The sequence below is a fragment of the Streptopelia decaocto genome, assembly GCF_964273445.1.
Source record: "Streptopelia decaocto genome assembly, chromosome: 5".
Taxonomy (NCBI): domain Eukaryota; kingdom Metazoa; phylum Chordata; class Aves; order Columbiformes; family Columbidae; genus Streptopelia; species Streptopelia decaocto.
In genome coordinates this window covers 30,363,209-30,377,962 of record NC_138659.1, presented here as the reverse complement: position 1 = coordinate 30,377,962, position 14,754 = coordinate 30,363,209, and the positions used below count along the sequence as shown (strand labels likewise).

The 14,754-nt window shown below is 39.1% G+C and overlaps 1 protein-coding gene across 19 annotated transcripts in view; it reads left to right on the top strand.

Moving 5' to 3' along the window:
- The window catches only part of RC3H1 (ring finger and CCCH-type domains 1), a 61,761-nt gene that overhangs the window by 6,400 nt on the left and 40,607 nt on the right, over positions 1–14,754 (top strand). The window contains exons 1-3 of one of the 19 annotated variants that reach the window (XM_082054252.1): positions 12,144–12,834; positions 13,306–13,892; positions 13,984–14,269. The exons of 14 other annotated variants lie outside the window; for them this stretch is intronic. The gene's annotated coding sequence lies outside the window, so the exon portion shown is untranslated. 4 more of the 19 variants (XM_082054253.1, XM_082054256.1, XM_082054251.1 and 1 more) reach the window with 4 other exon arrangements.

Below are 14,754 nucleotides of genomic sequence, written 5' to 3'. Positions count from 1 at the left end.
CAAACCTCAGCCTCTCCATTCTATCAATGAAAACTTTTCCCAGTAGTGTATGGTGTATTCTCTAGTTTGGTTAGACAGATATTTCTTGAGCTCTTCCACAGCAATTAACAAGTCTGGTTTACATGGCATTTGGGCAATTTTTTTAGACATGTCTGAGGAGCTTAGGTGTTTATGTGTAAGATGCCAAATTGGCAGAGTATCCTGTTGTACACAACAGAACCAATGAATCAGATTGAAAAGATCTTGATAAATAGTTGTTTATTATAGTACTGAGATTGTCATTGGTCACCTGCATTGTTACTAATTGTGTGGGTAGACATTAAAATGGAAAAATTGTTGGAAGCTGAAAAATGACTAGCTCTTAATTTAGCAGCTCCAGAAGGACAGTAATTCTTAGTTTTACTTGCTTGGTAAGGAGAATATGGATTTTGTTTCAAAAATAGATCAGAAATTACTAAAGCAATTACAAAGAAAATACCACTGTACCGTGCATCCTTCCAGTCTTGAAGTGACTTTTCTGTGAAAAGTCTTTATTTCTTTGCTTGCTAAAATGCAGTTTTCTTGTAGGATATTTTTCCTGGATCCATGGGTTTCGTCACCTCACTTCTATTTAATGATCTTTAGTTCTCTGGTATTAGCTACTTTTTTTTTTTAGTTTAACTTCTGATATGAGTCAGTATTCAATCCAGCTAGCTAATGCAGGTAACAGAGATGGCATATTGCCTATTAATTTCTTTGTTTTGACAATTTGGACTACCAGGATTGGCTGCTTGGATAATGGAGCAACCGTGGGACTCTCTGTTCTTGGACTTTACTGGGGACTATCAAAATATCCCTGCTTCCTCTGGAACTGGTGAGAAGTTAGGGAGCATTGTTCATGGCTCACTCCCTCGTGACTACTTTGGCTGTCGCTGTAAATTTGAAAGGAGAAAGATAAAAATAAGTTAGCCGGTCCACTCCATCAAGCCAGTTTAGCCTAAGTTAAACCAGAGGCTGCAACTCAGGCTGTCCTTCCTGTTTATGAGTCATTCTCTGTTTAATTGCGTGAAAAGGCCTCCTGTAGACTTAATTAAAAGAGAAGTCTTAGTAGTGCTGCAAAAAACTTCAGTTAAAATGGTGGGTTTTGATTTTAGTCTTGTTTAACCAGGCTTTAAGGATGGAAGCTTGGACGCTATAACTTTTTTGTAGGTGATTCATACAACAAGTGGAAAAAAAATGTTATTCAGAAAAGTGAGTCTATTTTAAATGTGACTCCTTTGTTGCTAGCTGCTGTTGGATTCTATAGAAGAGGTCTGAGCCATCAGGGTTGCCTTCTGAATTTGCTAATGCTTGTATGTGGTGTTAGTCTCTTGTATTTATGTTCTATATTAAATTGGGTTGTGACTGCTACCTGGGGATATTCTTTCTGTTTTACCTTTTTTTATGCTATTTATCTACTGTGTTGTACTTCCTACAGAGCTTTTTTATGGCTTGAAGATGGCTTACTTCATTATTCCTTGTTTTTCTTTCTGAATTATCCCATTTGTCAAGTTTAAGGATGTATTTATTTCGAGGATCTTCAGGGAGACAAGTTGTTTTGCATTGATAGTTGTGAGTTAGTGCACAAAAAGGTGCTCAAAATAGGGGTTGAGACTGTGTTTGGAAACCCTTTAAATCGTCTATCTCTCTGCTTTTTTGTAGAAGCGGGAGGATGCCTATTGACAATATTAGGCAACCGGAAGTATCGGAAATAAACTTGTTCTGACTTGTCAGAATGCATTGGAAAACGTAGCTTTTCAGTTTTCCCTGCTGCTTATTTTACTGGTGACTCTGGACACAGAAATAAAAGATCTATCAGAGCGCAGGATACTTCTAAACTCTTCACCAGAAAGCAAAAAGGCACACCCAGTTGGTGCTTTCCAGGCTAAGGCTCTGGATTAGAACAAGTCATTTTTGATGGCCTGCTTGGAGTTTGAGAAAAGCATTTCTATTCCAGCCTCCTGTTTTGAGGGCTGCTGGTAGAGAAGGGCAAGAGGGATCTGGTAGCAGAGACTTCATAGCTTTGTGGCTACAAAGCAAAATAAATTCCAAAGCAAAAATAAATTCCATACTAGTAGTAACTATTACTGTTTTTTCCAGAGTTAAGACAATTTTATCTTCTCACCAAACACTGTCATTTTTGCAGAATATGTTCCTTGGTGGCGGGGAGGAGAGAAATATTGGCCAGGTTTTCATCTCTCCTTGATGTGTTATATTCTGTCTAATTTCTAAGATGACATAAAAATTGGCAAGCTGTTTGGTTTTTGGTTTGTTTTTTTTTAGCTTTATTCCTGTATCAGATATATCAGAAATTAATCAGCTGGGTTATTCTACGCTAAGTGTCAAAGTCTCCGCACTGTAGTTCATCGAAACTAAATGTTTGCCCCCTGCTTTTCTAAATCTGAGGATTTACGTGGCTTCAGCAAGTCCAGATCTGTAGGTGGCTTTTCTGGTCACTCCTTTCTCAGTGGAAAAATGTTTCTAACAAAATAGCACACAAGGACTGGGTGGAGATGTCTCTGGGTGTGTTTCTGAGGAGGAATTATGTGATCGCAGCCATTTTTATGTGGATTTTTTTAGAATAGAACAACTTGAGCTCTGTCAAGCTGAGGCTTGAGCATGACAGAGATGATTTCAGGATATACCAGGAAGAAAGGTGGCCACAGAGATGCTTGATATCAGTAAGGTAAATTATCCACCAGTATTTGAGGATGTAATGGTGTGGCTATCGCATTAGGCACTGCACGATGAGCTTGGGTGTGGTGTCAGATTACTCACCAGGTATTAAAACGATCACAGACATTTTTCTTTTATGTAAACTCTGCAGGGGAAAAAAACCCACATTCCACTGTGTCTTCCTGTGAGTAATATATAAAGTCACCTGAGAGATAAAAATGTCAGTTGTCCTTCTCCCTACCCCTTCCCCAGGATAGGGGAAAAAGAAAGGCTTAGACCAGCTTATTTGCCAGTTAGTGTGACAGTAATTGGGAGCCTTCAGAAAGGGGATGTGAGTGACGGCAAGCCTTTCCTTCAAGCACATTTGATGAGTTCTGAAATCACCTTGATGAATTAGTGTGGCTTTTGAGAAGTGGGAATAGAATCAGTCATATTGATTTGACAGGCTGGTATGTGAGCTGTCATTACAGAATCAAAATTGACAGTAAGCCCCTGAAAATCCAGTGACTGTGCTATGCTAAAAATATAAATACTTTGTTCCTGTTAGGTTTTGTATGTTAAAGAAAATAATTTCCAGTGCAATTATGAAGGCTTCAGTCATGCTGTTACAGGTGGCTTTGGCTTACGGATTTTGAGAATTTTCTTTTTTTGAATTGTTTGTCATGCAGTTTTAGCTTACTGTCATTGCTTTTATTCCCAAAACAGTGAGTGAATAAATACAGGGGTATGTAAAGGGATGTTAACTGCATGAGTGGTAAGACTGACTGCTTCAATGCCTGGTTTTCCTTTCCTGTGCCTTCTCGTGTATTTAGGTAGCTGCTGTTTAATCAGGGCCTTAAACAATGCAAGACAGAGAATGTAAATTATCAAGTCATGCAAATATTGCCTGTATAAGGCTTGCTTGTCACCCTGGCTCAGTCTGCAGCAATAGAGGTGTGATTGGCAGCTAAGTGCATCTGTTCCATTTTAATACTCTAATAGAAGGAAATTTTTAAGATGGAGACGGGTAGATTTCTGTGTAGTCCAGGCGTGCATTAAACTGTCAAAGGTGATCAGATTTACTCTCAAGGTACTGGAACAGGTAATATTGCCGTCAGGATGTGTGAAGGCTCAGACACTTGTACTCACCCCAGTCTGTGATGGTTTGCCTGTTAAAAGTGCTTGGTGGGCTGTGACCACTTCAAGAAGGAGATATTAATGGAAATTAAACCACCCAACTGAAGTACAAAGATGCTTGACTGCACAGCTGCCGTTGTTTTCTTTGAGTATCTTCCAGACCTTACTCTTCCATGAGTGAGGTCTAATCTTCTGTGAATAAGGTTCACTAACAGAAGTTAGCTCTTTGCTTTTTAAAAGGTACATGAGTTCAGGACGCTGTGGAGAACTGTATACTTTCTACTAATAGAACTCTGGCAGTTGAGTCTGGGAGATGGAGTCCTATCTATTTTTTATTTCATGTAATTCTGGGTGTTGATACTGCTATATTATAGTTGTAATGTGTTTCCAGAGATGAACACATCTTTTAAAACGTAGCATTGTAAACTGAGAACGAGAAAATTGTTCTTTGTGGTCTGCTCCACTTAGAACAGGTTTCATGCGTTGTAAGCGGTAAATAAGAGGACTTGCTTTGAAAAGACAAAATTACACGTCTGGAGTAGAACTGTGTTTACAAGGCCAGAGCAGCAAAATTTGTCAAGTTGACAGTGGATTTTTGATAGGTAACTTCCCAGGATTATAATATTTTGCCCTCTTGCTTGGATGATTTTCAAGTTTCGTAACTTTAAACTTTTTATAACTAGGATTATAATTCCAAAATTTTCTTTTTTTCTATTTGAATTCAAGCTCTTGCCAAAAGTAACGATAACTTTTGCTAATTACTGATCAGAGGGTCAGTGGGATGTTGGAGGTTTGGATTTTTTCTCTAATATACAACTGTCTCACATTGTTTTCTATATTAAAAAAAACGTAGCTTTCATTTTTGTGGTTAAGCTCTGCAATGTTTGTTATTGGTTAAGAGTAGGTGTTCAATGGAAACCCTGAGACTTGAGCCTTTTGTTTCCACTCACTAAAACCACGAGTACTGTTTTTAATGATCCTGTAAAGCTGTAAAGAAGAGATGCTATTTTTATAAATCCAGAAGGTGAGACTAATACCAATGCAGCAAAATATTTAAGGTGTGTGGGTTTTATGTTTTGGGGTGGTTTTTTTTGGTTATAATTGAAGGTTACATGAAAAGTCTCATTCAAAAGGAGTACCTTGCCCCAGGCTATTTCTGGCCACTGGAACTGCTCTTTTTAGCAGTGCTACAAATTGAATCACCGGGTGCCAGTAGCATTTAAAGCAAATGAGGCTCAATTACATTCTGAGTCAGAAGCACCTGAATTAACCTGCTTTTCAGCAACAGTTGGGTGATCTCTCCTACTGATATTTAAAGACTTTAAGCCCTGTGCGAATGGTAATTTAACACTACTTAAAAGCGATGAGTGATGAGCAGGTTTGTCCTTGACAAAAAGCGTTCGGATTTTTACAAGGAAGCTATACTCAGGTGTGGAGAAAATGTTGAATAGTATGTTGAGTAGCTAATTTTTATTATTTTTAAATGCAACTGTTATGTCAGAGCTGAAACTCTCCAGGTTCTGTGCCATTTCTGCAAAAAGCTGCCTCTTAACCTTGGGTGACTCCAGAGCTTTAGTGCAGACTAGGTTACATTATTAAAATACAATTGCAGCCTCTGTCATGGAAACAAGCAGAATAGTCACCTGTGAAACTTAGGTTCTTTATCTTACTATTCCTACTATTATTACCAGTGAAGCTCCTGCAGGCTAGCCCAAGGAGGTTATCTGGCTTAGTTTGGTAACTGTAAGCTATTTTTGTTATCAGCTGTTGTAGCATTTACATGTTTGCTTCTAGGTTTGCAACTCTGGTTCTAGGAGCAGTAACAAAACTTGAATTTCTGGACTGCTACAGGATTCTTTCATCTACTTTAGATAGCGCTTTGCTCAGTACTGTAACCAGGATGAGCTGAAAGGAGGGTTTTGACTGTATTTGTGTGACTTGCATGGTAAATAAACGATGGTTGAATCTAGCTGTGAAGCATTCTTTTTGAAACAGAAAATTTTTAGGTGGATTTAGTATAAAGGAACAATTCCACGGGTTATCACTTGAGTTCCGTATTCCATTTCACCTATTCTCATTATGCCTCATTGTTAGGATTGCTTTATAGTATTTAAATGTGTCATTAAAACTTAGCCAGTGCTTTAGAGATGGCTTCAATTAACGAAGACAGCTAAAAATCTGTGCTAAAATAAACTGTCTATGAAATTACTCCTAAAAACTTGATAAACCTGTGATGCTAAAAGAAACTGTCTTGAAGTTTTCATATTCTGTTCTTCCCTCTTTCCCTTATGTTTCCAGTACTGCTTGACCGTTTAACAGATCTGGAGCAGCTTTTGGAGCCTGTTAGAAGCTAATGTGGTCTCCTAATGGAGACGAGATGTGTTGGATTTAGAGCTGGCAGGAGAGCGCTGGGGAGAAAGTAGTGCTGCCTCGTGGAGCCGTGCATGAAACTGCACTGAAAATACCAAATAGGTGATATTTTGTTATCTGTCTTCATTAGGGGTAGAATTAAAACATAAATCTGGATGTTTTAGTCCTCACAAGGATAAGGTGCGTAATCCATATTAGTTTGTGGGAAGCAATGCAGGTTATTATTTGCTGTTGCAGTGGGGATGAGATTCTGCTGCTGCAGTGTTAAATCTTGTCTGTAGTATCCTGCTTGTAGGTAGTGGCTGTCATTTGCTCTTCAGTTACAATTTGTGTGTTTTCACTCATCTTTTGACAATTCTCTTTTTAGTTATAGACAGGACTAGTGCAGGTAGACTTAAGCTGTGATCTGGAAGAGAAATGGGGAAAACCTGGATTATCTGCTGTTAGCAACCCCTAAGTCTGCTTACTTCCACGCTTTGGAAGGGGTTGTTAGGGCTGCAGCGTTGTGGTAACAGAGCAGTGTTCTGACAACTGTGTTCAAATGTGCATCTTTTCTCTGAAGTTGATGGTACCTTATGGTTTCTTACTAATGTAGAAATGATATTGTGTGGTTGACTGAACAGGTGCCTGAAGTAGAGGAGCTGAATTCTTGAAGCTGATATAGTTTAATAATTCTTTGAGAGGAGGATGCAACAGTGTATAGAACATAATAAGGCTCAGGAGGTGGAAAAATGTCATTGTGAACTCCTGCTGTGATGAAATGAATGTGCCAGCAAAGTGGGTGCTCCATTACCTCTTGAAATAACATCACAGTAGTCTAGAGATTGTTTTGTATACAACATATAACAACCTTTCATGTGATAATAATATGTTTAAAATGAGTTAATGATTGAAAAACAGGCAGACAAGAAACTACATTGGTAGTTTTGTTTAAAAAAAATAATTAGTTGTTTTCACTGCTCTTGGATGACTTTGCTTTTATTAAAAGATCTTTTTGATGTTTAAGTGCAGTCTTCCAAAATAAATTGCTTTGAAAGTAAATAGAATAACTGAAGCTTTATTAGAGACTCCTGTTATGTAAACAATTGTTAGCATGAAGCTGTTTGACATCTATTTTTACAATGGGGGCGGCATCTATGAAGTGTTGAGAAAAAACACCTTCAAATCAAAGAAATTAAAAGAGGGAGACCCATTGAAGAGGCAGTGCGGAAGCAGACACTTAAAATGTTTGATTTCTGAATACCTGGGAACTTCTGTGTAAAATGGAATTTTACATTTTCATTTGACTTTCGAAGACTCATTGAAATAGAAGGCTCTTCTTTCCTACACTTGGCAGCTCTTACTGTATATTTCAGCGTGTCCTTACTATTGCACCTGGAATTTTGAATATATGATGTTTGCAGGTTATTTTATCTTCTTTTGTTTGAAAACAAAAATTTTGGGGAGGGTAAATAGTGTAATGCTAACTGTTGAACATAAAAGAATGGAGGTGGGAGGAACTTCAGACTGTTACTCCATTCTAGTCCTGTAAGTCCATCAAACGTATTTTCAGTAATACTGTCACAGTACACCACAAAAATATGCATGTGTGCACACACAAAGCAGCTAGAAAGATGCAACTTCTGCAATTTTTGTTTGTTTTTTTGTTTGTTATTCAGTGGGAGTGTTTTTTATGGAAGTTTGCTGGGGTGAGGTGAATTCTTAAAGGTTGTATTGCAGGTTGGAGGCTGAGGAGTGGTTTTGGACAACTTTGGACCGGTGTATCCAGCCAGACTTTAATTCTCCCCTCTGCTGTTTCATTGTTTCACATTGCAATGATAATGTTTTTGTGGCTGTAGTGTGTGTCATTGACATAAAAGAAAAATTACAGCTGCTGAATCAAGCTGGGAGAGAAGCTCTTACTGGATAGTGGGTGGCAAGCAACAGTTTCTCATTTTTTGTTAAGTCGGAGTTTTTAATGCTTTCTCTTTCATTGAGTTGGGATGGGTCTTAACTGAATGATTCATGTATACTTCTCTCAGTTGAAGAAATTATAAAAGTATTGCAGTGGCAACAAGATGATCTCCCCTTCTTTCCTGAATATACTTCTCATCTACCACATGCCTATAGTAGTAGTCAGGTAACTGTAGATTATTCCTCCATGAAAAAGAATGATACCCTTAGTGATTTTGATTTTTCATATGGTTTCTCATTAGGAGATAACAATCCTAACTGGTGCTGTGATACTTTCGATACTTCAGATCACTAAAATGTAAAAAGTGTTGCTTTGTTCTTTCATCTGTGCCTATGCAGCTGAAGTGTTTGCAGTCTTCAGAACGCTACCCACTTCCCATTGCTTTCCCTTCTTGAAGATTACTACTTACGATTTTATTTTAGGTGGGCTGGTTGTGTTGCTGTGTTTCAGTTAAAACGAGGTCCTTGTGTAATTGTTGTCCACCCACATTTCTGCTTACCTGTGTTTATTGAAGACCTGTGTTTAAAACTGCTAGCTTTAACTGTTTGCATAGTTCTTCCCCAGTTAATCTGGAATATTTTAGAAAGGAATGAATAAGGAAGAATAGTGACTTCTCTAGCTGATACCAAGAGGGAATGTGTGTCTGTATCCTTGAATCTGAAGATTTCTACAAGCTTGTCCTGTTTCTCTTTACTGTGGCTTCTTAAATGGGTGATCTTACGGCAAGCACTAGTACATCTGGAAGTTGTGGTGGTTGGTTTTTAAGCCAAACAAACAAAACTTCTTGCAATATAGGCTTTTGTATAGACTCTGAAAAGCTGTCTAGAGGAGACTTGTTACACAAACTTTAACCTGTTTTTTCTGATCTTCTGATACGCAAAAGGAATTGTCCTCTCTAACTTCCCCAATTACTTGGAAAAGGCCTCAGACTCAATGTTGTGGCAATTCTTGTGGTTATTTGGGTGTTCAGAAAGCAACATGTATGTGCTTCTGGGAAAAGCATTTCTTGCCTCCCTGAGAACAGGACTGACTGAAATTTGACCAGTTGAACCAAAAGCTGAAAACTATTGTGGCTCTTCTAAGTGCCTTCTGCCTTTCTTTTGTTAATCTGTTTGGTTCTTCCTTGATTTTTAATCCTGGTTTAATCATTGTGTTACTGTAATAGTAATTTGCATTGACAAATGCAACAACTCTTTGAAAGGAAAGGAGTGTGTTCTAGACATGCGTGTCTGTTGTTAACTCCCTAGTCTTAATCATCGATGGGCTTGGGAGTCCTTATGATTGGTAGAAAAAATTCCCTAGGTAATAGATCACGAAACCACTTACTATTAAGAGTTGAACACTTCCCCTTTCTTCTAAATAAGCTGTAATGGATGTATAGTATCAACCAGAAATTACAAAGTTAGTCGTGTATATCTTCCCCAAAAATTTACTGTTTGAGCCATGTGCAGGTTGTATGTTTTGGGTGGTATGAGCAGGGAGGTTTGAGCTTCCTTTACATACATAGTGTCTTTTCATTACTTTAATGGTGCATGATTAGTGATTCAATGTCGAGTGAGAATAAAAGGTCAAGAAAATGATATAATAGATTTCATACCATGTGTTTTTTTTTTTTTTTCCTGTGAGACGCTAGATAAATATAACTTTATTCAACACTTTTCCATTCTGTAGTAAGACGTTAGCTCTCGCTCACAGGATGTTGTGAAGCTTAAATCATTGTAAATTGCTGCTAGATCCTCTGTTGGGAGGTAGTGTGGAGGAGTTGTGATGTAGGTGTGTTTGGGGTTTGTTTGTTTGTTTCCCTTGTGGTGTTACAAGCCAGGAAGTTTCAAATGAGGGATAACATCTTGTCCTTAATTGGCCCCATATTCCTGAGGTAATTTACAGGCTACCAAATCAGAGACTTTTGCATGAAAGTAGATAAACTTCTTCCTTTGTTTTCACAGTCCAAAACTACTGTGGATAAAAGAAAGCAAATCTTGAAAGTGATTTAACTGAGCTTCAATGAGTTTGGAGCAGAATTTTTAAGATGTTCCTGATTTTTCTCTCCTTGTTGTGTTTGGTTGTTTTGAGAGTGACTTCTCCAGCTGAGAGTAATGTGTGTCTGTATCCTTGAATCTGAAGATTTCTACAAGCTTGTCCTGTTTCTCTTTACTGTGGCTTCTTAAATGGGTGATCTTACGGCAAGCACTAGTACATCTGGAAGTTGTGGCATTTGGTTGGTTGGTTTTTAAGCCAAACAAACAAAACTTCTTGCAATATAGGCTTTTGTATACATTCTGAAAATATTATACAGTCACTGCAGCCCATTGATGTTTATGTAGCTTTAAAAGAAGGGTGGGAATGTGTGTTACACACAGGCTCTCAGGATTTGCTGTTGGGTGGAAAAGTCTGTTGTTGCAGAGCCGTGTGTTGCGAGCAGGCGTGCGGCAGCGCGGGGAAGGAATGAGGAAGCGGGGCGCTTGCCGTCAGTTGACAGGGTACAGCCAAGTTTCGGCCAGCAAACAGGAGGAGAGAAAGAGTCTCAATATAGCAGAAATACTATTCGGGGCTTATCATATTAGTGTTGTTCATGGAGCTCCCTGGGTGGAGGTAAGAAGCTTTTTCTTCTACCTGTTCTTTTCTGATCAAACACAGGCTTTGTCTTGTCTTTTTTTTCTTTTTTTCTTTTCAGTGGTTTTGATATTAAAAACACAGCTAGCATGGCTTATGCTTTTCTGTGAAGCATGAATTTGGCATATGGGGTGTTTGTGTGTGGCTTCAGTGTGCCTTCTGAGACCAAAGTGTTGGGTCTCTATAAATGCCCCATTACTTTTGGCTGGTCAGGGTTTCCCAGGGGTTGTCATGTTGATTTTTTTGCTACAATGAAATTCAGGACTTTAAAAAATATTAGGTCCTGTGCTGCTTCTCAGACAAGAGAGCAATGATACTTCAGTGTTCTCAGAAATGCTGTTTATTATCTAGATCACACTGGAGTGGAAAACTTATTTACCTAAATAGGTCCTGTGAAGCACTGGTGAAAATTGGTGATGTCTGTTTGGCAGGTATGAAAGGATCAGGTTGTTCGGGTAGGATTGCACTGTGGGCATCTGATAATCCTGATTAGTTAGGAATTGTTTCACTGTTCTGTTAATTTCATTTAGGTTGTTGATTTATTTTTAATCTTGAGTGTCAGCAAAGTTTTGTAGTAGTTAATATATCACAGAACCAGTCTCACAGAAGAGAGAACTGCATCTTTGGCTAGGTTACTTTTTCTCAGGAATGTGCATGGTACTACTAATGAGTAAGAGTCTTTAAAATAATTAATAAAATGTTTTTCTTTATTAGATGAAAATACAGATTAGCCACAAGCTGCGTTTGTGTAAGCAGGTTGGTAGGCAAGCCTGAGTTTGTTTTTGCAGCGAGAAGCTCCTTAATGTTAAGCTTTGCACTCAATAGATGTACTTACATCTTTACTGTTAACTGCTACAGGAAGTTCTGCTCGTTTCACTTCTAAGTAAGACTCAGCAAAAATGAAACAGCTTCAGGACTAAAACAAAAGCAGACCATAAAAATTACTTACTCAGAATGTTGATCTTTGAATGTCAAGAAGATGAGACTGCTTGAGTAAGAAGAGCTTAGCGAAATGCCAGAAATGTGTAAAAACAGGGGAGCCGGTAAGTCTCTGAAGAGCTGTATGTACTGGGAGGGCAGAAGCGGAGCAGAGGGTGCCCCGTACGTGTGCTGAGTCATCTGCCGTAAGCTGTAACATGACTTACCGGGGACTGCTGCTGGGAAAGATCCCTGTCAGCTTCGGCATGACGAAGCGGCACATGATAAGGCTGTGCTAGTACACGTTAGGTCCAAATAACGTGTTTGTGAGAGAAGTCAGTATATATGTGGTACTTGTACTAAAGGACTGGAGGGTGCAATTAATTTAAAGAGAGTTGAGCTTTAGCTGAAAGCAGAAGAGAGTTTTCCTGTGTGTCATCATGCATGAAACTTGATGCCAGTGGATATTGGTACAAAGTGTTCTGCATTTTAAAAACATCTCATTCCTGAGGGTTGAATCTGCAAAGCTTTCTAGCTTCGTGTGGAAGGCACTGGTCATTGCGGACACAACACAGCTTGGACAGGAGCCTGCGTTACCCTCTGCGTTGTAGTCCAGCCGAGTAAGGAATGCGATGAAGTGTTGAGTAGTTGTCCCAGTGGCTTACAGAACCATCCATCCTGTCTTTGAAGAATGATCCTGTCTTTCTCTGAAGTACTAGCAGGGTCCCAGAGTAGACAGGATCTGATATTACAGCGTGACATTTCCAGTCTGAGTTGAAGGATGGAATTTCAAGGATTTTTTGGGAGTTGAGGGAGGGCCCAGAAGAGAGGGGAAAACGTTTTCAGGTTCTTCTAGCTGTGGATAAGAGCAGCTTATGTATCACGACGCAGGAGGAGGAGGCTTGCTTACAGCTATTTCATGTGTTCAGACGCAGAAGTAAAGAAATAAAACTGTCTCTGGTCCTGCTGTAGTATCCAAGGTCTATGTCTTGGGGCATGTTCGTTCTTAATTACAGCTTCTAGTCCTCCAGTTTATGTGCTGTGGATGTGTCTTTTTAGTTTCTTGGGTTGTGGAATATGTTTTCCTCAATCATGCACGAAGAAGTTTCTGTATATATATTTGAAGTGTTGGAAGCTAACTGGTTTGAAATGCCTAGCAAATCGAGAGGGTGAGTTTAAAATGTCATAATATTATGGGAAGGGAGATTTTATTTAAATGGGTATGCCTCTTATAAATATTTGCATTTGTATTTTGCTCCGGCATAATGCTGGGAGAGAAACATTTAAAAAAAGAAGAGTGTAGCATGCAAGTGTGAATGTGTTCCTTCTACGTTATCTGTACAAGGAAGTATTATCTTTCTACAGTGATGATGATTCCGGTAGCCGTCTGTGATAATGAAACTGTCTCACTTCCATCATTTTATTGCTGCTTGAAATTTCTCCTGTTGAAAGTAGCTCTTCAAAGTTCAAGAATATTTTGCTTCCAGTTGTTTCCAAGGTCACAGCAAGTCACAAAGCTTGCAAAAAGGCGCATATCGTTCCCAGCTTCACTTCTGATGTGTATACCCAATCTGTATGCTTTGTGCCTGAAATAGATTTAGGTTGTATCTCACAGCTTGATGCTGCTTTCTTGTCTGAAGATTAAAGATCCAGCAGGAAAACTGGACCATCTATGTGGAAAGCTGTGGCAGCAGCAGCAATACTTGGTTTGGTGCCAGCCTGTGTGCGTGCAGCTCCTGAACCCTCGGTCCCTGCGATGCCATCTCTGTCTTACATGAGACCAGAAGAATTCCACAGTTCTGTGCTGATCTCTGGAGAGATTTATTAGCAGAGCAGAGGTTGTTGCTCAGACAGCTATTCTATTCTTCCCTGGGGAAAAGGTTGGCCGGATCAAGCTAGTTAGCCATCTGTTCCAGCAGTTAGACCACGCTGAAATAAATGATTTCCTGAGATTCCTCACAGCCGTGTTTTCTATTGTCAGTGCTATCTGTGGCTTTCTTCTGGTGTTTAAACACCAGTATGTGTGCACAGGCACTGCAGAGTCTGGTGAAATAGAGAGGAGGAGAGAAGGAAATGGGGAACTGTCACCCACTGATGAAATGTGCCTCTATTTAGTGCAATTCCACAGTCAGGGCTGTGGGATTTCCATTCAGGTGTGATGTGCCCATCTATTCTGTCAGTTTGGTGCCAGGCTTGGACTTGTTGGACCCTTTGGAGAGCTGGACCTGTGCGTAAGCTTTGCCTCTTTGTTCTCCAGACTTCTGAGGCCTGCCTTGGTAAGAGATCAGGATGCCACTAATTACCCTCTCCCTCCCCAGACTCCCCAGACTTCTCTGTCAACTGTCAAGATTGTAAATAAATGTGACCTATTTCATTATGCCAGATAAATATGACCTATTTCATTATGCCAGTTGTCTGGAGTGGCCGGAGGTGTAAGTAGGAACAGCATGTCTCTGTTTATTATTAAGCTGTTAACTCATGTTAAAGTTTTGTTTAACTCTTTTTTCAGTTCAGAGCCTGGGATGTTGGAGTCTCCACATCCACATTTACTTTCTAGTGCTGATGATATACCTTCATGTCAGCTTCTAGTTCTAGATTTCCTCAGTAAGAAATCACTCTTTTCCTTAATGCTTGCTTAATAATCTATGTTTCACATAGACTGTTCAAATTGTTTCTGAATTGCAGATGAGTCTGGGAGATTGTTGCTAGATACTTTAATTCCAGTGTGGTGGAAAGGAAGCAATATGATTCAGCTCTTAAACTTGGAACCTCAAATGGTATTTCATAGCACAGCAATACATACACTAGATTTATCAAGCTGTGTATTCCTCTTGGCAGAAGGATTTTTGTGGAGTTTCAAAGTAATTTCTATTACAGATTTGGTTTACAAAGAATGTTTCTAGCTGGAATACTTATAACAGGGTTTACCTAAAAATATATAAAAAGAGGGCTTGGAAATAAATGTCCTGGATGTTTTAGGCAGTGTCTCTTGCTATTGATTTCTTATTGATTCCTCGTTGGCTGGCAGACAGTGGCTGTGTGACATTTGTACCTTGTCTTTTGCAGACAGAAGTCATTTTTTTCATTAG